Genomic DNA, 27581 nt, shown 5'->3' with positions numbered 1-27581 from the left:
GGTGTTAGTCTAGTAAACCTTCCATGATCTGTGTCCGATACATTTATCTCCCACTTTTAATACAAAGCAGCTAGTAAGGTCCAGATACGATGGGCTGATGGGCCTTTTTCCATGCTGCAAAGAACTCAAGTCTAAGTTAGCTTCTGGCAAGAAAAACATTTAACAATAAATTTGAATGACATTCCACTGTTAAGCATCCTGTGAATTATGTGAAGTTTTTGAATTTGGACATTATTGCACTTTCAAATTGTTGCAGTAAGTTAAGGTGAGTGATTAATAGAACAACTACACTTAGCAATGTGATAATTGTTGATGATTATAATCAACCTGTCTTGTCTAGAAAGTAACAATTTATAATGTAGAATATCATTCCTTCAGGTTGTAAATTGTTAGAGATTATGAAAAAGTTAAATTTTAAATATGAAACATTTTTTTTCCTTTGCCTCATTCCAACTTTTTTAATCTAACTTTTCATTTGTCTCTTTATTTCTCTATTTGTACCTGATGTAAGGTTGAATTCATCTACTCCTTTTCAATGCATTCCTCAATCCTTTCATCTCATTGGTCATTGATTGTTTTCTCCTGAGAGCCCAGATGTCCTTTTGACTTCCGTCAATACACAATTCCAGGAACACATTTGTAAAAGCTAAACATCCAAAAACCAAAAAACAAACAGGGCTCATGCTGAGATGAGATGCTCCAGAAAAATCTGGGTATTCAGGCTTCTGCTAAGTACCAGACTGAAAGAATTTCATGATGATTGAACAAAGGAAGTCAGGATAAGAAATACAGGAAGCCATCTGTTTTGCTCGGTTAGATTTTCTTTTTCAGAAACTTGGGGCATGGTTCTTATCACCTGCCAGTGCCAGGTTCAGGGGTGTGCAAGTGCAAAATGTTCCACCGCCGACTTGCGTGCTGATTTCCCAGCTCCAGTTTGCCCATAGGCCAATTTTGTAGAGACGGACTGAGAGCAGGAGAATGGCAGCAGGGTAACTGATTCAGGTCATTATGGGTCAATTTAGACCAATGAAGGGATCTGGGTTTTTCCAATAAGCACCCGGTTCCTGCAGAGATTCGTGTGGTGCCTTGGTACTATCATATACACACATAGGACAGATGTCTGAAATCAGGAAGGAAGAATGACATTTACCCCTTTGATAAACTAACCAAAAACAAAGGAATAGAAGACTTTGAGCCTGTAACTTGTTGAGATAAGGTGCACTTAGGTACACAGCACTCCCAACGCTTTCGGTGGCCTCTACATATTTCCCAGTCATAACTCTCAGGTTAAATTACTGGGGCCAGGGATCAGGATTACACCTTCTTACCAATCAGGATGCTACATGTCATTTAGTGACAGCTAATTCGAAAGTGAAGCATTTAAACTACAATGTAATATAGTTAGGAAAATACATTAACTTTCCACTGTTTTCAGTCAGCAGGTGGATGTTTACCAATGAATGTTATCTTTCTGGACTTCAGCCAAAGGATGTTATCTACCTAGACTTCAAGAAGGCCTTTGACAAAGTGCCGCACAGGAGGCTGCTGAGTAAAGTAAGGACCCATAGTGTTAGAGGCAAGGTGTGAGCATGGACAGAAGATTGGCTGTCTGGCAGAAAGCAGAGAGTGGGGATAAAAGGGTCTTTCTCAGGATGGCAGCTGGTGACAAGTGGTGTTCCCCAAGAGCCAGTGTTGGGACCACAAATGTTCACTTTAAACATTAAAAATCTAGATGAATGAACTGTGGGCATTCTGGCTAAATTTGCAGATGATACAAAGATAGGTGGAGGGACAGGTAGTGTTGAGGGTGCGGGGAGGCTGCAGAAGGATTTGAACAGGTTGGGAGAGTCAGCAAAGAAGTGGCAGATGGATTGCAATGTGGCAAGTGTGAGGTCATGCACTTTGGTAAGAACAAGAGATGCGTGAACAATTTTACAAACAGGGAGAAAATTCAGAAGACTGAAGAGCAAAGAGACTTGGGAGTTCTAGCCCAGAATTCTGTCAATGTAAACTTGCAAGTTGATTAGCAGTTAGGAGAAATGCAACTTTGGTATTTATTTTGAGAGGTCATGAATACAAAAGCAGGGATGTATTTCTGAATCTTTATAAGGCTCTGCACAGGCCACATTTGGAGTATTATGTGCAGTTTTGTGTCACATATCTCAGGAAGAATGTATTGTTCTTGGAGCGGGTTCAGAGAAGGTTCACGAGAATGGTCCCACGAATGAAAGGCTTAACATATGAGGAACGTTTGAGGACTCTGAGTCTAGACTCAATGGAGTTTAGGAGGACGTGGGGGATTTAATTGAAACTTACAGAATGCTGAACGGCCTAGACAGTGGATGTTGGAAAGATGTTTCCATTGGTAGGAGAGGTTCGGACCCAAGGGCACAGACTTAGAGTAAAGGGAAGACCTTCTCGATCGGAGATGGGGAGAAACTTCTTCAGCCAGAGAGTGGTGAGTCTATGGAATTCACTGCCACAGAAGACTGTGGAGGCCAGGTCATTGAATATATTTAAGACAGAGATAGACAGGTTCTTGATCGTTGAGGGGATCAAGGGTTACAGAGAGAAAGTGGGAGAATGGGGCTGAGAAACTTATCAGGAATGATTGAATGGTGGAGAAGGCTTGATAGGCTGAATGGCCTAATTCCTGCTGCTATGTTTTATGGTCTAATGGACTTATAGTTATTCAGCTTTCAACAAGTTTATCCACTTAACTGTAGGAAGGTTGCATTTTTAAAGCTGCCTGAGTTCTTTTATTTCCCTGGAGTGTTGGAAGCTGTGGAGTGACCTTTGAGGTTTATAAAATGATGAGGGACATGGACAGGGTGAATAGCCAAGGTCTTTTTCCCATGATAGGGGTGTCCAAAACTAGATAGCATAGGTTTAAAGTGAGAGGGGAAAGATTTCAAAAGGACATGAGGGTAACTTTTGCACACAGAGGGCAATGCGTGTATGGAATGAGCTGGCAGAGGAGGTGGTGGATGCTGGTACAGTTACAACATTTAAAAGGTAACTGGATGGATACAGGAATAGGAAGTGTTCAGGCAGTTATGGACGAAATGCTGGAAAATGGGACTAGATCAGGTTGGGATGTCAGCTCAGCATGGACGAGTTGGACCAAAGAGTCTGTTTCTGTGTTGTACATCTCTGTGACTCAATGACTCTATGACTTATGAACAGTCAGGTTTAAACATTAATTTAGCAATTTGAACATATAGATTGTCTACCTGAAATTGTCCGTGAAACTGTATTCTGTGTATAAATATCATGACTATATGATTACTCAGTGGAGAGCCTTTGAGCTGTTCACCGCACGCATGTGAAGAAACCATTCATGACTGGGACTGCTAAATGTACACTCGCTTATTTAACACTGCCCATGTAACCTTTCACATCCAATAAATTTCCTAATCTTAAAGTTATTCACAAATTTTGTCAATGAATTGAGAGATTCAATAATCCTATGACTTCCTGTGTTACCTTTCTACACCTTCCAAGAGGTTTTTGTGAATTGCCTTGCATGGTTTCTGCAACTCCCTCCTATTTTATGCACACACTGAGATAAATCCACAGAGGCCAGTATCCCATCACCAAGTCACCCTTTATTTACACATCAACAGTCCTTGGCTCGAGTACTGCCTCTTCAGAATCAGCTCTCCAAATGTCTGTATCACTAAACCTCCTGATTATTTCTGTCATCTAGGACTCCCTGATTGGACCAGATTAATTGTCCCAATCATAGAACATAGAACATAGAAAAGTACAGCACAGTACAGGCCCTTCGGCCCACAATGTTGTGCCGTGGAATAATCCTAATCCAAAAATAAAATAACCTAACCTACATTCCCCTCAATTCACTGCTGTCCATGTGCATGTCCAGCAGTCGCTTAAATGTCACTAATGACTCCGCTTCCACGACTACCACTGGTAAACTATTCCATGCGCTCACAACTCTCTGGGTGAAGAACCTCCCTCTGACGTCTCCTCTATATCTTCCTCCTAACACCTTAAAACTATAACCCCTCGTGGCAGTCACTCATGCCCTGGGGAAAAGTCTCTGGCTATCGACTCGATCCATGCCTCTCATTACCTTGTACACCTCGATCAGGTCACCTCTCTTCCTCCTTCTCTCCAGAGAGAAAAGTCCGAGCTCAGTCAACCTCTCCTCGTAAGACAAGCCCTCCAGTCCAGGCAGCATCCTGGTAAACCTCCTTTGCACCCTCTCCAAAGCCTCCACATCTTTTCTATAATAGGGTGACCAGAACTGGACACAATATTCCAAGTGTGGTCTCACCAGGGTTTTGTAGAACTGCAGCATAACCTCGCGGCTCTTAAACTCGATCTCCCTGTTAATGAAAGCCAAAACACCATATGCTTTCTTAACAACCTTATCCACCTGGGTGGCAACTTTGAGGGAGATATGCACTTGAACACCAAGATCCCGCTGTTCCTCCACACTGCCGAGAACCCTGCCTTTAATCCTGTATTCAGCATTTAAGTTCGACCTTCCAAATGCATCACTTTGCATTTATTCAGGTTGAACTCCATTTTATCCAGGTTGAACGCCACGATTTTTTCTTTTTTTTCTCTTTTGTTTTCCCCCTCGTCTCAGGAACACTGACTGTACAGGGCCCTCACCCGCTCCTCTCAGTAACACTGACTGACTGTCACGGGGCTCTCACCCTCTCCGCTCAGTAACAGGGAACTCATATTCTATAACCTTGTTACAATCACTACATCCCTTCCCCTCTGAGTGCAAGGACATAGGCCAGTCCTTTATCTAGTGGAATTTTAGCGCTGGGTCAGGTTTCTCTGAGTTCTTCTGAGACAGTTGGCATGACATAGGAGCTCATCTTTTGCACCAGAAACACTTCGGTAGAATTTCACTTTCTTCTTCTGTTGCAAGAGCATTGAGGGGCCTACATCTGTCAGGTCCATCTCTGATTCTGAGGTCTTGTTATGCTTGATGGAGAGGGTGAACCCATGGGTTCCAGGTGCCTTTCCAATTGTTCCAAGGGGCAGGGCACAGTTTGCTCCTGTACCAGTTGCGAATTTGCTGCTTGTGTATGGTCCCTGTGCTTGTTCAGGACTATTGTACCTACCCGTACTTTATACATCACTGGTCTTAACTTTGTGTTGACCATGCCTCCTAAACATGTGGGGCCATTTCTGTGATTCTTACACCAAACTTCATTCCCTATATCAAACTGCCTGTCTCACTTGGTGGAGTCTTTTTTCTGGTATTGGCATTTCTGATGCCATTTCACCGTCTCTGCCTGGTCTGGAAAATCAGACTTAACCTGATGCAGAGTCTTCTACCCATTAGCAACTCTACTAGAGTATCTCTGTAGTTGCATTTGGCATGGCCCTATAATCACACAAGAACCATGACAGCTTGGCATCTAGTGAGACTATAGATGTTTTTGCACAGTGGCATCATAATCCAACATACCAAACGTCCTCTAAGCCAAAGTCACAAGCTTCTACCAGTTGTCTCAACCTAATCAAAAATTTTGACATAAATTTCCCTAGTTCTGAAATTGCCAAGTAAAAATGATAGTGTCTCAGAATTAGAGGATGCTTGGGGTCATAATATTCCTTAACTATGTTTGTCATTTATTTCAGTTTTAGTATCAGGTGCCTCAGGGAAGGCTAGACCCCTAGTAACAGAAAAAGTTGCAGCTCCACAAACTGTCAGGAGATTACTTTTCATCTGCCACAATATTGTTTGCCCAGAAAAAGAAAGCATTCTTGCTACTTACTGGGCCCAGTTGTCGATGGCGTCACTGAAATGACTCCACATTGGCAGTATCCCATTATAATGTCACCCTTTATTTATTTACAGAAGAAAAGTCCTTGATTTTAGTACTGCCTCTTCAGAATTGGCTGTCAGAGTGTCAATATGCCTGACACGACCTGTTTTTTTCTGTCTAATTGGACCAGATCAACAGCCCCAATCAGGGAACTCACATTCTATGAAGTCATAATCAATAATTAAATATATATTGAGATAGTAGGAACTGCCGATGCTGGAGTCTGAGATAACCAGGTGTAGGGCTGGATGAACACAGCAGGCCAGGTAACATCAGAGGAGCAGGAAAGCTGACATTTCGGGTCTGGACACTTCTTCAGAAATGGGGGAGGGGAAGGGTACTCTGAAATAAATAAGGAGAGGGAGAGGCAATGATGGAATGTCCGTCTTCTCTCCACCTATCTGCTCCTCTATCTGCCTTCCGTCATCACCTCCCCCTCTTTCTATCTATTTCAGAGACCCCTTCTCCTCCCCCATTTTTGAAGAAGTGTCCAGACCTGAAATGTCAGCTTCCCTGCTCCTCTGATGCTGCCTGGCCTGCTGTGTTCAGACAGCCCTACACCTTGTTATAGTAAATATATGTTGATTTTTTTTTCCTGTTTATTTACGAGATTTTGGTGTCCCTAGCTGGGCCCCATGGCACGTTTCCATGCAATTGAAGAATAAACAACACTTGCCTTGTACATCCTCCCTCTTCACCTTCAGGCATATCTTCCAGGTAAAGCAACAATGTATCTGCATTTCATTTAATCTAATCTGCTAAAGTCACTGTTCACTACACTGCGGAGACGAAATGGAGGCTGAATGACTTCTTTGCCAAACACCTGCAGCCTGTCTATAAAAATGACCCTATACTTGCTGTTGCCTGCCACTTCGACACACTGCTGTGTTCCCTAGCCCCATTTCTGTCTTGGGTCTGCTGCATTGACTCAGTGAGGCTCAGCTCAAGCTGGAAGAACAGCATCTCATCTTCCCCTTGAGAACCTGAAAGCTGTTGGGGCTCAACATCGAATTTAACGATTTAAGAGAAGAATACCTCCTTCCTTGTCTACTGCCTACCTCCACAAATGCAGGTCCTGTCACGACATGAGTCACTTTAAGCACAGCCAACCCAGTAGAACTGATCCAGCTTCCCTTCTTCACTGGCTCACTATCAATTACCTTTTTACTCCTACCCTTTTATTCTTGTCTCTGGGTTCCATCTCCACCTATCTGCTCACATTTCCCACCCACCCCATCCCATCATCACCATGAATATCACCTTTTCCGAGTAGCATCTACTTCAGAAGAATGGTCACTGGACTCGAAACATTAGCCATACGTTAACTCTGTTTTCTTTCCACAAATTTCACAAGTAATTTCTATTTTTTTGCCCATCTTAAATTGACTTTCAGAAGTTTGTGTGTCTCGCCTTCTTGAACCCCTGCAGTCTCTGTAATACTGGTCCACCCACCATGCTTTTCAGAAGGACTTTCGAGGATTTTAACCCAACGGTGATGAAGAGGCAGTGGTAAATGTTTGCATGTTTAGGTGCTTCTGAATTGGAGGGGTCCTTGTAAAATGATGTTGTTTCCATATGCCTGCTGCGCTTGCCCTTAAAGAAATGGAGAGCTCAGCTTTGGGAGGTGCAAGTGAAGGAAATCTTAAATGTGTTAAAATCTTACCTGAGAAGTTTAATTTGGATAATTGAGGTACTGCATTTTGTTAAGATGAAGAAGGGCAAGACATGTACAGTTAATGGTAGGTTCCTGGGTAGTGTTGTTGAAAAGTTCCTCATAAAGCCTGTTCCCATGCTGTTTGACTCTATGACTTTAAATTGGTTCATGGCAGACTGCCTTTCAGCAACGGCGTAAGAGCAAAGTGCCTGCATTGGAATGGGTAGGGTGGCTGGGTATGGTGGGGGTGTGTTCCTCAGGTCACAGATCAGTGAACTGTCGAAACATCCCAGGACTCCCACACAACTTGCTGACAAATCGACTGTGGATTTTGGGCTGCTACATTCCTGTTAGTAGCTCCCAGTGGGACGGTCGCATGTAGGGTAAATGATTGGCAAGGAGGTCAGTGATTGGCTGTGTGAGAGGCTATCAGAGCACGACGGATTGGGAATGAGTCAAGGGAGTGGTAATGATTGTCTTCAGGATTTCAGTGGAGCTGATGGAATCACTCCTGCTAATTCCACTTTTGGCCAGGTATTTATGAATACACTTTCTGTTTTGGTGATATTTTCTCATGATCCCTTTCATGGACAAAAACAGAAAACACTGAAAAAAGAGCACTAAATCTGGTGGCATCCTTGGAGAGAGAAACAGAGGTAATGCTTTGAGCCTGAAATATCTCTCAAAATGTTAAGTGGTTTTCTTTTTTTTCTTTCCACAGTTGCTGCCAGACCTGCTGAGTTTCTCGAGCACTTTTCTACTTTTGTTTCTGATTTCTAACATCTGTAGTATTTTGCTATTATTTGCAAGCCCCTTTAAGGAATCCTGGTTCAGCAGCATTGAGATCCTGATCAACTGCAATCTAACCTGAATGCTCCCTTTGGTCTTCACTCAAATGGATAGAATAAGAAGTTGGGAATGATGAATGGAAATAGATATGAATTGGATAAATGAGTGAAAGAAATGGGTTAGGTGGTTTTCTTATGGTTAAAGCTAATTGGAAGTTGTGTGCAAGTATGTAAGAGATTTATAACAGATTTTTCCACTTTAATGACTGTTATTTAGTCCTTAACTGAAGTATGTTTCCAATAGCTTGCTCCCAGAAAAATCCTTGTTAAGCAAATGTCGCTTATTAAAGGGCAATCAAGCCAAATTTGCACAATGATTTTCAGGTTAAAATACATACAGTTAGCTTATGAAGGAGGGATTCAAGATTATAGTTTAAGCAGGGCACTGGGGTTTTAATGGCATAAAATAAAGGGTAAGGAGATTAAACCAACTTAAGTCGGCCAAGTCAAACTTACTTTTAATGGCAGCTCCAACACTCCAATAAAATGACAGCCAATGATTATATTCAGTTACAAAAGGCAAAATACTGCAGAAGCTGAATATCTGAAATATAAATAAAATGCTGCTTAAATTCAGCAAGACTGTTAGCATTTATGGAAAAAGGAAAATAGAATTAATTTTTCAGATCTGTGATCTTTTGTGGGCATTGCAAAAGGTTAGAGATGTAAAACATTTGGTCTAAGTCCAGATCTCTCTGTCACTATCTCGGTTTGTGAAATGCTCCCAAGCACTCTATAACCAACGAGTTACTTCCATAATGCGGTCGCTGTTTTTTTTTGTTCATAAATGTAGCAGTCAATTTGCACACAGCAGGTTTTCACAAACAGCTAATAAACAGATGCCAAAATAAACTGTTAGGGAACGTGTCGCCTGTGGCAGGATTTTGGTTAGGATGCCAGAGGTGCTCCCTATTTTTAATTTAAGATCAACAAGGAATTGAAACAACTCCAGAGATATCAGTGTCTCATCATCAAGCAGAACATCATGGGCCTCCTGCATTGCCAAAATGATGCCACCCGAAGGTTGCAGGAACAGCAACTCATATTCCGCTTGGGAACCCTGCAGCCCAATGGTATCAATGTGGACTTCACCAGCTTCAAAATCTCCCTTTCCCCCACTGCATCCCAAAACCAGCCCAGTTCTTCCCCTCCCCCCACTGCATCCCAAAACCAGCCCAGCTCTTCCCCTCCACCCACTGCATCCCAAAGCCAGCCCAGCCTGTCTCCGCTTCCCTAACCTGTTCTTCCTCTCATCCATCCCTTCCTCCCACCCCAAGCCGCATCTCCATTTCCTACCTACTAACCTCATCCCACCTCCTTGACCTGTCCACCTGTCCCTGGACTGACCTATCCCCTCCCTACCTCCCCACCTATACTCTCCTCTCCACCTATCTTCTTTTCTCTCCGTCTTTGGTCCGCCTCCTCCTCTCTCCCTATTTATTCCAGAACCCTCACCCCATCCCCCTCTCTGATGAAGGGTCTAGGCCCCGAAACGTCAGCTTTTGTGCTCCTGAGATGCTGCTGGGCCTGCTGCGTTCATCCAGCTTCACACTTTGTTATCTTGGATTCGCCAGCATCTGCAGTTCCCATTATCACTCTCATACAAGCCTTCAGTTTCAGAGAGGTTACAGTCCATTGTATCCCGATGATCTGAAATGAATCTTCTCCCTTAGGGTTTATACGTAGGGCTACACTAATTTAGTTCTTCATCTGAAGTTACTAATTTACCTGCTTAACACATGCACATGTTTTCCCAAGAAATTCAGAGTCGTTTTTTTATACATTTGATTTGAATCATCTGTTTCTAACCTCCAGTCATCTGTAATAGCAAGCAGGGGAACGACCATAGGATGTGTAATTCAACATGATGCACAATGAATTAGTCCCTGTAGTGAACATATAAGTTTATTGTAAAGGTGTTGTTTTTTTCTGGAAAAAGACCTGTTTCAAAAACATCCCAAATGCACTACATAAACACACAAAACCCCTGATACTGGCACTTAGAATATCTTGATACTAGTTTACTTGGTATTTATGAGTTAGTCCAGAAAACTCATAGGGCATGATCACAGCAATTAGACAGGATTGTGTCAACTGCTGAAGCTTTCCTCTGCCAAGTTCTGGGCACATTTGTGGCAACAGCCACCAAAAAATCACAGAAATGCAAGTAAAAGCTCATAAGACCAGAATCGGTGCTACAGGCCAAGGTAAGAAGCGTTGCAAATGTGCACTGTGCAAGAACGCACCCTATAAGTAGCTGATTATTTCAATAGAGGTTCCTGTTAAAAATACTTCCATCAGCCAGGATTTTCTGTGGTCAAGGTCACGATACAACTGTAGGCACAAAGATGGATTCTGCATCATGGTTCCTGCAAGGTTTTCCTGGTTTGAATAATTATACGAATGACAATATTGCAACAGTTCCCACCCAAAGGCTGTGAAAAGATTGGTTCCACATGCATCGGTTTCTATATAGTGTGCCAGTTTCAAACAATGATCTCTATGTTGATTTTACAACAGTTTCCATCTTAGGGGCGAGGAGCAGGAATTCTCTTCATAAGCTGAAAAGTCTTATTACAGAACTATTACTTACTTCCAATCACTGTGGGAAATGTTTTTAATTTCCACATAATGTTTCCTCCTAAATAAACAGTTTTGAATTTGCTTTCTCCTAAGTTCTCCTAAACATTCTCCAATCATCAGTTTTGTCCAAAGACTGCTAAATATTCATATTCAGTACATCACATTCACTGTATTTCCTCCATCAACTAAATCTGTTTTCTCAAACCTTCATCAGTTTTGTCAAGCATTTATCTTTTATTTAGTTACTATCCTTAATTTTGTTAATTTTAACTTGTTCCACAACTTATAAAAATTTAGCCAATCCTGATGTTCAGTTGACTGCCTCCACGTTGGTAAACTTTCAGTATTCTGGTATGACATCCAATTTGAAGGATGTTTAAAAGACTGCAGTTGGAATGCCTTTTAGATTAGATTAAAACACTGTAATTACTTAAAAAGTATTTCTACTGATAAAATGGTATCGTCCTGTAACTTCATAATGGTCACAAAGTGATCTCACTGATGATTTCCCTTGATAAATTTTTAACTCATTTGTCCTTTACAATGATAGTACTGAAGTGTCAGGGATAAAAGAAGAGAGCAAGAAGTGTGTGATAAATGATCAGGTGTGTTTTGTGATGGGCAACAAAGTGATTTAGTTCCTGGTGTGCTGTTTCATGCAAATGTCTCTCACCTGTTGCAACTTTTAACTTACAACGAATCTTCAGCAAGAGAAAGATCATGCTGGAAAAAATTCTGATTACAGTATTATCACTGCTGTTTTAAGTAAACCAATGCCAGGTGCTGGCTGCCTTCCACTGTGTGTGATGGAATGAATGTAACTGCTTCGTTTCATCCCATTGGCCTTTCATACCTGAGATATTGTTCAGCCAGGGTCCATGGTACAACGTGAATTTTAAACTCTGGATTGAAGTGAATTGCAGCTAGACTGAGAGAAAATAACCTTAAATTACTGGACATCAAATAGTGTTTGACAAAACATTGTACACAAAAGACCATTACTTATGTTTAGCATAATGAGGATTCAAGATTAAAACCTGAAAGGATAAAAATAAGCTTGATATAGAAAGCAGTAGGTATGTCAAATGAATTTTATCGGCAAATTAGTTGAAGGGGAAATGAGATCAGTGTTAATAGTATATCATTTCAAAATGCACATTAATGATATAAGGATGTTCCCGATGGTGGGTGTGTCCAGAACCAGGGGTCACCGTCTGAGGATTTAGGGTAGACGATTTAGGATGGAGATGAGGAGACATTTCTTCGCCCAAAAAGTGGCGAGCCTGTGGAATTCATTACCACATCAAGTAGTTGATGCCAAAACCTTGAATGTATTCTAGAGGCAACTAGATTTTGCACTTGGGGTGAATGGGATCAAAGGTTGTGGGGAGAAAGCAGGATCAGGCTATTCAGTTGGATAATCAGCCATGATCGTGAAGAATGGCAGACCAGGCTCAAAGGGCTGAATGGCCCAAATCCTGACACTGTGACCCCTGGTTCTGGACACACCAGCCATCGTGAAGATCCTTATATCATTAATGTGCATTTGAATTGATATACTGTTAACACTGATCTCATTTCCTTTTTCTCTAACTTGCTGATATAATTCATTTGAAGTCCCTACAGCTTCCTATATCGAGCTTACTTTTATCCTTTCAGGTTTTAATCTTGAATCCTCATTATTCTAAACACTAGTAATGGTCTTTTGTCAAATGTTTTGTCAAACACATTTTGGTGTCCAGTAATTTAAGGGCTGAATGGCCTCCTCCTGCTTCTATCTTCTCATTTCTATGTAACTTTTCTCTTTTTTACTCATTAGATGTTGCTGCAAGCCAGCATTTCTTGCCCATCCTTTGTTGCCCTTGTTGAGCTGCTTTTTTGAACTGCTGCAGTCCATGTGCTGCAGGTAGAAACATAATATTTAGGGAGATAATTCCAGGACTTTGACCCAGCATCAGTGAAGGAATGGCAATATATCTGGCGAACATCCCACTTCTGACCTCAAGATGAAGGGGAGGTCGGTGATGAAGCAGCTGAAGATGGTTGGACCAAGGACACTACCCTGAGGAACGCCTGTAGAGATGTCCTGGAACTGACATGACTGACCTCCAACAACCACAGCCACCTTCCTAAGTGCCAGGTATGAATCAAACCAGCGGAGAGTTTTCCCCCTGATTTCCATTGATTCCAGTTTTGCTCAGGCTCATTTGTGCTCTACTTGGTCAAATGTGACCTTGATATCAAGGGCAGTCACTCTCACCTCACCTCTGAAATTCAGCTCTTTCTTCCATGTTTGAGCCAAGGCTGTAATGAGGTCAGGAGCTAAGTGGCCCTAGTGGAACCCAAACTGAGCATCACCGAGCAGGTTAAAACACTGTTGCTTTAAAACACTGTTGATGACACCTTCCAGATTCCACTGCTTTAATATTAGTATCAGTTAAGTATTTGCATATTTGTTGCCAATGCTCAAGCCATTACCAGGAACTCCAATGTGAACTGATTAGATTTGTAAAGGCCAACAACTAGGAAGACTCTGTTATAAACAGAATATCAGCCTTCAGAATATCTGCTAATTTGTATTGAACTTGCTACAGTCATTTGAAAACACTCAGACCATGGAGTATGGGAGTTTGGACATCATGTTGAGGTTCTACAGGACATTGGTGTGGCCACTTTTCGAGTACAGTTCTGATTGCCATGCTACAAGAGGGATATGATTAAATTGGATAGGGTTCAGAAAAGATTTACCAAGATGTTGCTGGGTCTGGAGAATTTGAATTATAAGGAAAGGCTGGTTAGGCTGGGACATTTTTCACTCGAGTGCAGGAGGTTAAGGGTTCACCTTATAAAGGTTTATAAGATCATGAGGGGCATAGATAAGATGAATAGCAATAGGATGGGTGAGTTCAAAACTAGGGGTCACATTTTTAAGGTGAGAGGAGAAAGATTTAAAAGGGACTTGAGGGGCAGCTTTGTCACACAGACCGTGATTCATATGTGGGACAAACTGCCAGAGGAAGTGGTACATGTAGATGCAGGTTCATTTAAAACGTATTTGGACATATACATGAATAGGAAAGTTTTAGATGGTATGGGCCAAATGCAGGCAATTGTGATTAGTTTAGTTTTGGAAATTAGTCAGCATGAATGGGTTGGACCAAAGGGTCTGTTTCCATGCTGTATGACTCTATGATAGTCCACTGACACCTACATGGAAAGTTATTTAGCTTAAGTAATTTAGTGCACCTTGGTTAATTTGTAAATTATACAACATTAGACCTGCTCTTGTGACACAGTGGTAATGTCCCTGCCTCTGGGGTATAAAGTCCAAGTTCACAATCCCACATGCCCTAGACAAGTGTCGTAACATATCTGATTAAATAAAAATATCTGCAAGAGTAGGAAGGATAGTTGAATCATAGGAGGCAATGTATGAAGTACATTTTGCATTGAAGTAGAAAAATAGATTATTGAATTTATTAAAGGTATGTGTAACCACTAAATGACAAATGAAAGAATGAGCTATTTGATTGTTTTATTAATTCAATGTGAAGTTGAAAGCAGTTGAAGGTTCTGTCCAAACAATGACAATCAATGCAGCAAATAACTGCCAGCTCATATTTCTAAAACAATAGAATACACACTAGAGGAAGTCATACTTGAAACTTAGAAAGTTTTTCTGAGACCACATCCTGAGTACCGCATCAAATCCTGCTCACTGGCATGCAAGGGAGGCAATTTGATTTGTTGAGTGCACAAAGGAGCTAGCCTGAACTGCAGTGGCAGAGGACAAAATGATAGAGTGAAAGATTTTTAAGCTTTGAAAGGAGGTGATCTGTGGTTGCTGCTTAAAAAGATGCATGTGATCTTAAGTGGTGTCAAAAATAAACACCTGGAATACTGTTTCAATATAAACAGTGATGTGGAGGTGCTAGTGTTGGACTGGGGTGGACAAGGTTATAAGTCACATAACACCAGGTTATAGCCCAGCAGGTTCATTTGAAATCACAAGCTTTCGGAAAGCTCTGAAAACTTGTGATTTCACATAAACCTGCTGGACTATAACCTGGAGTCATATGACTTCTGACAACATAAATTGTGGCAGTAGAACATGAGAAATATAATTCTAGTGCTTGGGGAGGTGGATAGGGAGACTCATTTACAAGGAGTTTAATGCCGTGTTGAAGGCATTGGAGCGTCAGGTCTGAAACCTTCATCAATTTGGATGATTGTAAGGGATTTTTGATTTCAGAAAAATATTACCTGAAGCAGCAAAATAGTTCTGTAGTACAAAATTGTCAGATCAGGACCAGATGCTAATCCATCTCAGTGCAAGCAAGAGGAGTTGCTGCTGTTTGTAATGCTTAAAATGGACGTGCTGAGTGAATCACAACCAGAAAAGAAAGAGGTGATGGGGAAAATGACAATTTGCCAACTATTTTTGACATTTTACCACAGGCCAACATATTCATGAGATGAAGCCAACCTGGCTCACAGGAAGAAGCCAAAATGCACACCACCAGCACAACATACAAAACATCCCACCCCCCACTGCCCATTTAGGAAACAGTACGTAGGGTTAGAAGAATCAAATGAGGTGAGAGGTAAGAATTTATAAGATAGGAAGCAAAATAATTTTTTTAAAAATACAGCAATAATTGCAAATGGTGGTTTACATGAAAAGAAAATATAAAAACATAAAATGCAAACTACTGAGCAAACTCAGCGGGGGAGAGAGCCTTCATCAGAATGCAAATATTAACTGCATCAAAATAATAAAAATGAAATTTCACACACTGTAATTATTTCCACTGTTACACAATCATAATATCATTAATTTATAATGAATGTCCTGTGGCTCAAACAAAATAAATTAATATTGTTAATCTTTTAGATATTCTCTCTTCATTGCTAATTCTACATTTGAAATATTCCAAGAAACCTGCTTTGATACCGAGGACAGAAACTGAAACCACAAATGCAGATCTCTGCCGCTGCTTTGCAGTTTTGGATTGGAGCCCAGGTCCTGCAGATTCTGCTATCAGTCTGTCGTCCTCCATTTTAAAGTCAGTGTAACAGCTGTTTGCTTTGTCTTTCCTCAAATGGTTTGCCTTGGTGCGATCCAATTGCCAAACTCAAATCCAGTCCTGTGTTACACAAATGTTGCATTCGAAATAAATTGAAAGGTCACCAGCAGTTTACTGCATGATATTTCCAAGAAGAAGAAATGTGTCAACGTCAGTTTAGAGAACCTGAGATAGTACAGTTGCCAAGAAAGTACAATCCAATGTGACAAAATGATTCATTGGTCGTATCAGTGAGTTCAATCAGCATGAACCTAAACCCATCAAGCAATTTTCAGACAGTCATACAGACAAAAGTATGAAACTTTTTTCTCTGAATTTTTAAAATTCAGAGGTGGGATGCACAATTGGTGAGGATAATTGCAGAAAATTATGTCAGAAATGTTCGCTGTTCTCCCGCAGGGAATCTCTTCATAAAACTCCCTAAAAGTGACACTTCACTAAAATAGGGTTCTAATTATTTGGTTTGTGTATCTTCTCCATCTATTGGCCCCCACTCAAACTATCCTTTGCTCTCCATAGTCCTTTAACTGTTTTTGCTTACCACTCCGAGAACAACTTTTTAAGTTCCTTCAGCTGACCTTCCAGCAAAGAGGCTGCCATAGCCAATACGTCCAATGATATCCTCTTTGTCTGCAACCGTGGCATTATGTTCACGTTTGTCCTCCTTGATGTCCTTGTGTCATTCAACACAGTCAACCATGTTATCTGAGCCAACTATCATATCTGGCCGTCTGCCCCTTCCGGTGGCCCACCCTCACTGGCCAACATGGTGGTACATCTGCCAGGAGGGCAACTCAAATTTTAAGTCACAGTTGGTGGTGGTTGTGGGAACCTGTTCTTCATTGTACTGTCAGAGGCTGCTGCTGTAAAGGCAGAGCTGCCCGGTCAAAGTGTGCCTAGACCTATGGATATTGCTGATGGGTGTGGTCATATTGGGGAGGACATTTATCATCCTGGCACACTTCTTTTCATGAAATGTCAATGAAGGTCAGACAGTGCCATGCAATTAATTGACACAGTAATTAGTTTGTTTTTTAGGCGATATACAATAATAAGATGGTTGGCTTTCACGTGTAACATGTAGATCTGCTGCCTCGGTTTCTATTGAGAAGCTAAGCTTTTGTGTACTTTAATTTCACCGTGAATAAAATGCAATGCTCACACTGTCTGCAGGACTTTCATTGGTTCTCAAAATATCCAAATATCTCATATCAAACTGGAGATTCACAGTGTGAAACCAGTGGGATAAACATTCACCTGTTTTGGTGAAGTGTCAGTTTTAGGGAGTTTTATGAAGAGATTCCCTGTGGGAGAACGGCGAACATTTCTCATGTAATTTTCTGCAATTATCCTCACCAATTATGCATCCCACCTCTTGGCTCTGCTCTCGCATAACCACACAGTCAGCAGAAGCAGAAGTGCTCTTCTACTGCCAGGACATTAAAGCATTTTATGCTCAGTTGCTATATTTAAACCCTAGCTGTGCACTATTTTAAAGAGTGCTAGCCAGGAGCTGCCCTTAGTGTCTTGCTGTGCGATTCCAAACCACATGGCTGAGAGAGCTGAGTGAGTATCCTACTCCTTAGACAGGGATCTGGAGGTCTTTGTCAATGGAGTAGTGGAGAGGAGTGCCATCCTCTTTCCTCAGGGCCACCAGAGGAAATCATAGTGTCAGGCATTGCCAGCCTGATCTGAAGTTGCCACTGCAGTGCCCACCATCCACTGGATGTTACAATAAGGTTAATTAGCTTCTACCGTCCAAACAGAAAAGTGCGACCATTTCTTTGTTACTTTACACTCACTGTGATTCTCTCACTGTACCCACCTCCCACTAAGACACATGGTCTACAATTCTATTGCATTTAACATCTTACCTTAACGGCATTCACTATTCCATCTCTTCAAATGATTAACTTCTCCCCCGTCTATGCTTCGTACTTACTCAATCACTTGGCACTCCTCACCATGTTTCTTAATGGACTAGTCCCCTGATAAACTTCTGTGTAGCTTCCTGACTGACTGACTTTCTGGCAACTCCCAGATTGAATGGACTTGACCTGCTGGACTATGCCCATCCTCTGGAAAGTGAAGACACAGATTCTTGTACACTGATCGCACCAACCACCTGACTGACCATGGCCAATCATCTAACCTACTATCAGACAATGTCCCAAACTGACTGTGCAGCACCTCGTGATTAACCATCTCCTCCCCGGACTGGTCTAAGGACAACATCCCAGAGATTTTCAGATGTGACCATTTGGTTGGAACACATACCATATAGTTGTTGCATAAACTATTGCCACATGCTGCAAATGTATCATTGACGTAACATTATGCCAATATGTCTGCCCCCTTTGCTGTCCAGTGCTTCCATGACAAGTTGCCTTGCTTTCTGTCTGCACTAAAAGGTTAGTTAAAACACCAATGCTGTCATCCTGCAATTCTGAATAAAATAGCAATGAACATAAAGGCAAGGCAGAGATGCTGTAAGCATCCAAGTAGGTGCAAACTGAGTGAGTGCTAAGAAAGCAAGCTAAGGGCCTGAGGTGCAGTCTGTTCCAATGCAGGAGATGGATGCCAGTCCCTGCCTACAAGGTGTTCTGGCAGTAACATTGCAATGTAAGGTGTTGGGGACCTGCAAAGTGCAACATTGACGTGCTGAACTATGTTATAAATTTGTCCAAGCAGTGCCATGATAAAGTGGTGAGGCTAGCGCTTTGGATGGTGCAAGCAGGTACTGCCCATAGATTGTGCCCTATACTGTTGGACAGTGCTGGGCAACATGGAGCTCTGTAGGAGGCGCTGGTGAGCTGCAGCTATCAGGTTACCACTTTCACTTTCAAGTCAGAAATTTTCACCCGCTAGTTTATGACCAGTGTCTGGTAGAACAGCAACCCGCATACTAATGAAGTGAGCACATACAATGAGATGTCAGTTCTGCAAACAAGCCCTTCAACTCTTAAAGCAAGAATCTTCTTTGTATAAGCAGAAAACGTTAACTTTTTTCTTCAACACTGCAAATCTATTTTTTTTTCATTTTTTTAATTCATTCATTGGACATGGGCATCACTGTCTAGGCCAACATTTACTGCCTGTCCCTATTTTCTTTTAAGAAGATGATGGTGAGCTGCCTTCTTCAACTGCTGCAGTCCACGTGCTGCTCCTTTGTTGAGATTTCGTAGCGGTTGACAAAACCGAGTGGTTTGCTAGGCCATTTCAGGGGGCAGTTGTTATATTACCTACAGTGTAGAAACAGGTCCTTCAGCCCAACAAGTCCACACTGCCCATTGGAGCATCCCACTCAGACCCATCCCCCTATAACCCACACAACCCTGAACACTACGGGCAATTTAGCATGGCCGATCCGCCTAGCCTGCACATCTTTGGACCGTGGGAGGAAACCGGAGCACCCAGAAGAAACCCACGCAGACATGGGGAGAACATGCAAACTCTGCACAGACAGTTACCCGAGGCTGGAACTGAACCCAGGTCCCTGGTGCTGTGAGGCTGCAGTGCTAACCATTGAGCCATCATGCCACCCATTGAGAACTAATCACATCATTGTGGCTCAGGAATCACATGTAGGCCAGACCAGGTAAGGATGACAGATTTCCTTCCCTGAAGGACATTAGAAAGCCACATTGGTTTTTCTGACAATCGGCAGTGGTTCAGGATCATCCGTAGATTCTTAATTCCGGATTTTGTTTTCTTGAATTCAAATTCCATCATCTGCCACAGTAGGATTCAAATCCAGGTCACCAGAACATTAGCTGAGTTTTTGAATTAATCCTCTTGCAATAATATCACCAGGCCATTGCTTTCTAATCTTATTCTCCCAACTTTCTTGAATTGCTGCATAATTCACATGTTGGGAAAATTCTGTCCATTGTTTTCCTGTGAGACAGATTTATTTTACACAAGGGATCATTAGAACGAGCGTTCCTGGAGGAGGGAAAAACAAAGAAGCAAAGGTATATTTATAGCGGCTGAATGACACTCTCCTGCCACATACTTACACCCACTTTACAGCCTGCGAGCTAAATTCAGATGAGTATAATTTGCACACAATGGAACATTAAGCAATGATCTGGTGAATGTCTCCAATCCCGAGCTTGATATTTAAACAAAACATCCATAAATTTGGGGTGGGTGCAGCCAGTACTTCTACCATACCCTTCAGAAACTTGTCAGTGGGTGCTGTTTTGACAGATTTGAACTGCTGCCTGCTTTGTGCTCTCAACCACTTCACTTCTGTTGGCAGATTGGGAGATCATAAGTGGAAAATTCAAGCGAAACAACAATGATATATAATACATTGGAAAGGTTTGCAAGTCATGAGACACAACAGGTTTCTGGGAATTTTAGTGCAAAATATCCATCAGTAATCACCACAAAGTTCACATTATAATTGATGAATTATAGCTTGAGGAGTACAAGTGGTAAAAATTGGCAGCTAACTTTCAACAAGATCTGTATCATCCCCATCTTTTATAATGTGTAGTGTTCTCAGCATTGTACACCTGAGGACATCTTGGTTTTGAAGAGAATACAATGAAGGGTAATGAATTTGATTAATGTAACTGAACATCTGAGCTATAAGGAGGAACCAAAGATACTCTGGATGTTTGTTTACAGTGCAAAGAAATATTGTCAAGTTGGCCTGATATCCTCCAGCTAATGGATATCCTGTGGGCCTGCACAATGCAGGATGTGTGCCCGTGTAGATGACAGGTTCGAAACTTCAATTGAACAAATAATTTATATCCCCAGAATTCGATATACAGGCACGATATATTATGATTGAATTATTGAAAAATGGCTGTTTCCAGTTGTCAGTGATTGTGACTGTTCTTGAATCAGCTTTTGTATTTTCAAACGACCCAGCCCAGAAACGCAAACAAGCTATATAGCCTGAAATTTACAACGATCCTATTAATTTCTGGCATGTTTTCTTAGAGGATTGTGAACTCTCTTGAGTCTTTACGTTGCAAACTATATAAACTATAGGGATTTGTTCCTTCAATTCATTGCCTGGATAATCAGAATGGCAAATAACTTGAGCAATTGGTCTCACGTTTCAAATCTGCACAATGGACGTAGATTGGGAAAATCATACTCACAATGGGAGGATTTAATTTAATCAATTCTCATAAAATCAGTGGTAAGAAAAGGCAGACATTTCAGATTTGTTTTGATCTTTAACTCTTAGAGTTTAAACGTAATCTGATTTCTGTCTTACAATCTATGCCGTACTGATTTGCATTGTCCTACAGGACATTAGTAGATTGTGTTTTTGTACATTCTCTTAAATTGTCCAAACGGTTAATGGTATCAGCCATTTCTAATGGTCAGCACTTTGTCCTCTGAGTAAAAACATTTGGTTCAAGTGCCAGTCCAGAGAATTAAGTATAAAATCTAGGCTGAAACTTATTTCAGCACTGAGGAACTGCTGCATTGTCTCAGGTGCAGTTTTTCAGAAGAAACAAGAAGCTTCAACTTGCCTCTCAGGTAGATGTGAAAAACTCCCGGACATTAGTTTGAACAAAAACAAATTTTCCCTAGTATTTGGGCCAACAATATCCCTGCATTGACATCACTCAAACAGATTATTTGGCCATTTTATGATTATTTGTTGTGTACAAAATGCTAACACTAAATACACTTCAAAAGTGCACACTATAAATGCAAAATTCTTTAAATATTAAATTTAAGTAATTTCTTTCAATATTTTCTGATTCTTGGCCACACTGTGATTCATAACCATTGGTTTATTAAGCTTACTCTATTTTCTGACTTACAATTCACAAATTAGAGTTATTAATGGGCAACTGGGGACATATTTGGGGAATTTTCTGATAGGCACTATATAAAATCAGCTTAGCTGTTATAATAGTTGGTAATTTGGTTACCCATGTTTCCTGTTTTAATTCATCTTTCCTGCCATCAAACAGCTTGGAAGATGATACATTCTGAGCACTTTTTCCAAGATTGCTATCACATTCATTCTGGCTTAGGTTATGCAAGAAATGTCCTATGTTTGCCAGAGTACGTTTTTCTCCTGCTCTGATGTAGCACTTTTTATGTGTGACAGTTCTATTAAAAGCCCCAAGGCATAACTTGCTGACTTTCCTTTTGGCTTTACAGGCAAGTTTACTGATGGCTCACTGTTCAGAATATTTAAGAAACTGTACAAAGAATGTACCTCAAAAATTGTGAGCTGAGAGCTGAACCATTGTCAAACCACTGACCTCATCCCATGGCATGGAGTGCAGTAGCACCTGGGACATACATTGTGCTCTCATTCCACTGTCATTGAAACCATACCATTAGCATCTCCTTCTCAAAGGGAACCCACTCAACAATACAGCACACATCAAGCTTACAAGCCCAAGCTCAGCAATTTGAAAGCTGCTTGATAGCCATGGCTGGTACTGTGCTTTTCATAAAATTGTAAATCAAGTATAAGGATAAAATAATCTCCAAGCAATAACTTCCTCAGTTCAGCATTTAAATCCAGTTTGTGACAAAGGTTCAAATGAAATTGAATGTGTTAACAGATGAGACCTGGTGAACTGAAAAGGCTCCTAAAATGTCCTTATTCATAGGTTACCAGTGACACCTACAACAAGTATTAAAAATGCACTAGCAGAATCTCAGGGAACAGCCCTGGATTTAAGGGCCACACATCAGGCAGTCTGCTGTGTTCCCCAGAGAATTTAACATGGCTGCTGTGTTTTTATCCTTCACACCTGCATCCATTGCTGCATTTTCCTGGAGTCTTCCTTGTTCGAAGTGAACTGAATAGGATTGGCTACAGGCCAGGTCCGTAAATAATGTGTCAGTAAGGAAGACAATGGTGAGATTCAAAGCTGTATTCCAATGTATGTGCGTGCAACTGTAATTTGTATGGAATGCAAATGTTGTGAAATAGTAGTTGTTCTTCCGATCTTCAAGCTGAGCAAAATTAGAGAGCTATTTATCAAATACTCCAATTACTGAACTGGGAGTACTTGATTTTCATGCCAAAAATGTCACTTTTACAGCATCAGCATCTCTCAGCTTGCTGAACAGATGAATGGCAATATGTTTCTTATTATTATAAACAGGAAGTTTTAATCAATGATGCCTCCTTGACACATCTGGATTGAGACACTGATGAGGTATGCCCATTCTTTTGGGTAATCCAAGGACAAAATCAACTGGGCTTCCAATCTTTACTTGCTATTCAGTGAATCCTGTAAATGAACAGTTAAAATTTGTTTCCTGATGTTATTTTCTAAAGTGAGGCCTACAGGCCCTGCTTACGGGCAGTTTCATTTCCATATGCTATCAATCAGGCATATTTCCATCTCATTCTCATCTCTAAATCAGGAGGTTATATTTTCATGACCCACTCTAAAATCTGACCACAATATTCCAGACGGAAGCTTCAATGCAGTTCTGAGGGAAGACTGCACTCTGAAAGTGTCGTACGTTGAATGAGTTGCTACACTGAGGGCAATCCACCCTTCTGATGGAAATAATCATTTGGTCCGAACATTGGAATTTTGAGGACAACAGGATAGTTGTACCTGGTATCCTTATCAATATTTAACCCTCAATGTTACAGCTTGTGAAATTTTAATGTGTGAACTTCTGGTGGTGTTTCCTGCATTATAATTTGAAGACCACATCTCATGTTACAATTATGTGCTTATAAAATTATCAAATTTTGGGACTGTGCCTTTAAAGCTAGGGTAAAATAAAGAGTGTCATGCGACATTTGCTGACATTTAGCTGACAACAGGGCTGAGTGATAGGATTGCTAAAGACTAAATGAAAGCCTAAATTGTTTTACCAGGAAAAGGATGCAAGATATTCACACTTGAAGACAATATAGAGGACTGCTTTGATGCTTGTGGACAGACAATAGGTCTCCAAGTCCCAGGGAAGTGTTAAGAATATCAAGTCGTAAAAGGTTATACTTTGAACCATTCATTTGACTCTATGATAGGATAGAAGGGTGGGGGGTCTAACAAATACCAACTCAGCCTTTCATCCTAGATACAAGGCCCTTGATTCATGTTGTCACAGGGAAAGATGCAAGGGAAGTCATTGTAAAGTTCAGGTATTTGACTGGAAAGAAGAGCTCATGCTCAACCAATGGCTAATTGATATTAAGCTCCCAGAGTGCAAAGGTGCTTGTTATGACCTAAATCCTGAAGTCTGAGGAGCATAGGTTTTCTTTCTATGCATCCAATAATAGTTCATGTTAATATAAATATTTTCAATGTTGAGTATATGCTATTTTTAATTGGCACCGTGTACAAACTATACAAAACTGCTTTGTCGGTTGATTAACAGCTTTCAGCCAGCCGCTTGGACAATGTTGTCTAAGGTCAGAAGCGGCAGGAGTAGGGCCTGAACACACCTTTTCACTCAACAAGTAAACCACTCAGCCTCCACTTACTGCTGCTTTTGAATATAAATTCATCAATTTGAATGTAGATTTCGATGTGAGGCTTCTGCTACTGTCCAATGAAGCCAAATCCTGTTTGAAATTTTCACTCAAAGTGAGGACTCAGCATTGAAGTGACCAATTTAATAAACTGACTCTCAGTAATGAGAGATCCTGACCAGTTCTTTGTGTTATTTTCACTTGCGTAATGATTGCCACAGTGCACGCCTTAGGTTCATTTAATCACGCTGAGTGTTTTCAGTGGTTGCCGAAGACAATGGGATGTGACTAACATTCACAATGAGTAAATTGGCATATCACATTCAGGGATCATTCCACATCACGATGCTTCCTCAGCATGAATCATCCTGTTAGGGAATGGCTAAAGGAAAATTGAATAAAAACATTGTGGGTTGTGTTCCGTATTGCTTTAGTAATGTGTTGTATCACCAGTGTGTAGCATGCAGCTTCATGTCCAGTGAGTCAACATGCAATTAACTTTCAGTATCAAGCAATTGGAGGTCAGGTGAGGATTGCTAAGGATCCCCTTTCCCAGAGCTTGCAAAGTCACTCAGCTGCAAGCTCAGAAGCACCACTTCAGATGTATCAGTGTCACAGTTTTTCACCTTCTGCACCAACCGTCCCATGACCTTCCTGAGTGATGTCATAAACTTTTCGTCGATTCGGGAGATTTGTTTTTATGGAATTGGTCCATACTTTGAAGAATTAGTTTGAGTTACTCAATCAGTTTCAGGTAATGTCCCACAGATGCTTGATAGGGAAGACATCCATCAGGGGCTGGATTTTAATGTAGATTTTAATGTTTAACTCACAGTTGAGCCCATTATTTTGAATGGCAATTGTAAATTGGTGAGTTGGCTAAGCCTGTGAGATAGAGTATGAAAAGATGGATTCCTTTACAGGTGTGTGCTCCAATTACCTGCTCCAATTTTTGAAGTTTTCTTTTCAGTTTATTTCAATCAAGTTTTTCTTTGTGTCACATTATCAAAACTGTTTGTAGCTAAGTAATAACTAAAGATTCTTAGTGAGTGTGGCAAAGGTAGCCAATCCCTCTTCATCCTCTTGACCTGTTTGCAGCCTTTTATACAGTTTATCAGACCATCACACCATCCAACATCTCTCCACTATCATCTGGCTAATAGGACCATGCTCATTAGGTTCCATTCTTCTTTATTTTTAATTAGATTCCCTACAGTGTGGAAACAGGCCCTTCAGCCCAACAAGTCCACACCGCCCCTTGGAGCATCCCAACCAGACCCATCCCCCTATAACCCACACACCCCCGAACACTACGGGCAACTAAGCATGGCCAATCCACACAGCTTGCACATTTTTGGACTGTGAGAGGATACCCACACAGACACAGGGAGAATGTGCAAACTCTACACAGACAGTTACCCGAGGCTGGAATTGAACCCAGGTCCCTGGAGCTGTGAGGCTGCAGTGCTAACCACTGGGCCATCGTGCTGCCCTATCATATCCTATCATATCCAGAGAATTAATTGTTCCCCTTTCTATTTCCACACAATTACTTTTGGCTTTCCAAAAGGATCTATCATTAGATCATTCCTATTTCTTGTCTTTATGCTTTCCCTTGTCTGAAAGTTTGTCAGTTTCAACATGTCACTAATGACATCCAGTATTTACTCACTTCCACAAATCCCAGCCACTCTGCTGGATCTAAATTGTCTTACCAGTGCTTACCTGACATCAAGGAGGAACAGAAATTTCCTCCAATTAAATACCGGAAAGACTGAAGGCAAAAACTCCATTCCTTTACCATTGACTTTATCTCTCTCCACAACAACTATCTGTCACTAAGTTGAATATTTGTAACTTCAGGGTCATTTTTGACCTCAAGAGGAGCTTCAACCACATATTTCTGCCACTGCTAAATCACCAATTTCATTCGTCTGTAACATTGCCAAACTCTGTCCTTGCAACAGCTGCTTTGCTGGTGAAACACACATCCTTGACTTTATTAAGTACAAACAATTCTAACATTTGAACTCACTCCTGACTGGCTTCCTATATTCTGACCTCCGTAAAATTGAGGTCATGGAACATTCTGCTGTCTGGCACCTGACACACAACAAATCGTGTTCCCATGTGCCCATGCTTGCTGAGCTCAGCTTCAGGTTTAGCTGTGCCGCCATTTCTAAAGCATTCAAGTCCCTTATGTTCTGCCCCCTTCTTGCTTCTGTGCTTTCTTCCCAGATTTTCTTCTCACAATGTGCATGGTATTCTTGGCATATCTGCTCTGATTTTCTCCAGCAGTTCAATACACAATTAACCCCCCTGCATTTTAAATCACAGTCTTCTGAGGTAACAACACATCTCTCATTCTGGTCTCATGAACACCCCAGCATTGAATAGGCCCACCATTGTTGGTGATTCCATTGGCTGCCTCAGCTCTAAATATTTGAATTCTCCCTAAACCTAACTCTTTGATAAAGCTAACAAAATGTGAGGCTGGATGAACACAGCAGGCCAAGCAGCATCTCAGGAGCACAAAAGCTGACGTTTCGGGCCTAGACCCTTCATCCTGAGATGCTGCTTGGCCTGCTGTGTTCATTCAGCCTCACATTTTGTTGTTTTGGATTCTCCAGCATCTGCAGCTCCCATTATCTCTTTGATAAAGCTTTTAGCCATCTGCCCTAAAATCTTTATACAAGACTCAGTGACATATTTGATTTTATAATGCCCCTGTTAGGCACCTTGAAATATTTTATTTTGTCAAAGATGCTATATATATATGCAAGCTATTTTGTTTCTTAGCTGTTTATTCATGGGATGTGGGTGACACTAGCCAGGCCAAAGATAGTTGCCTATATCAGCTGAGAACTGCTTTCTTGAAACATGGTAATCTCTGTTGTGAACTCCACTGTGATCTTAGATCGGGAATTTTAGGATTTTGACCCAGTAAAGATGAGGGATCAGAGAGATTTTTCCAAACTAAGAACTTGTCTGACTTGCAATGGAACATTTACTGCACCTTGGCTGTCCACTATTTCTGGGCAGAGGGCCAGCAAAACGTCCCCACAAAAGTCATCAATAGTTCATAAATATCTTTCAATTTACTGTTTTGTTTTGAGTGTTATTTGTAAAACAAGAAAGTCTTCCAAAAAA

The 27581-nt window shown here is 41.2% G+C and overlaps 1 long non-coding RNA gene across 1 annotated transcript in view; it reads left to right on the top strand.

Moving 5' to 3' along the window:
* LOC132206088 (uncharacterized) overlaps positions 1-27581 on the top strand; it is a 102567-nt gene that overhangs the window by 37103 nt on the left and 37883 nt on the right. The window contains exon 2 of the long non-coding RNA XR_009442811.1: positions 1436-1554. This is a non-coding gene — a long non-coding RNA (uncharacterized LOC132206088). The remainder of the gene's footprint in view (positions 1-1435; positions 1555-27581) is intronic.

Source organism: Stegostoma tigrinum, chromosome 30, assembly GCF_030684315.1.
Source record: "Stegostoma tigrinum isolate sSteTig4 chromosome 30, sSteTig4.hap1, whole genome shotgun sequence".
Taxonomy (NCBI): domain Eukaryota; kingdom Metazoa; phylum Chordata; class Chondrichthyes; order Orectolobiformes; family Stegostomatidae; genus Stegostoma; species Stegostoma tigrinum.
This window is presented reverse-complemented; position numbering and strand designations above follow the sequence as displayed.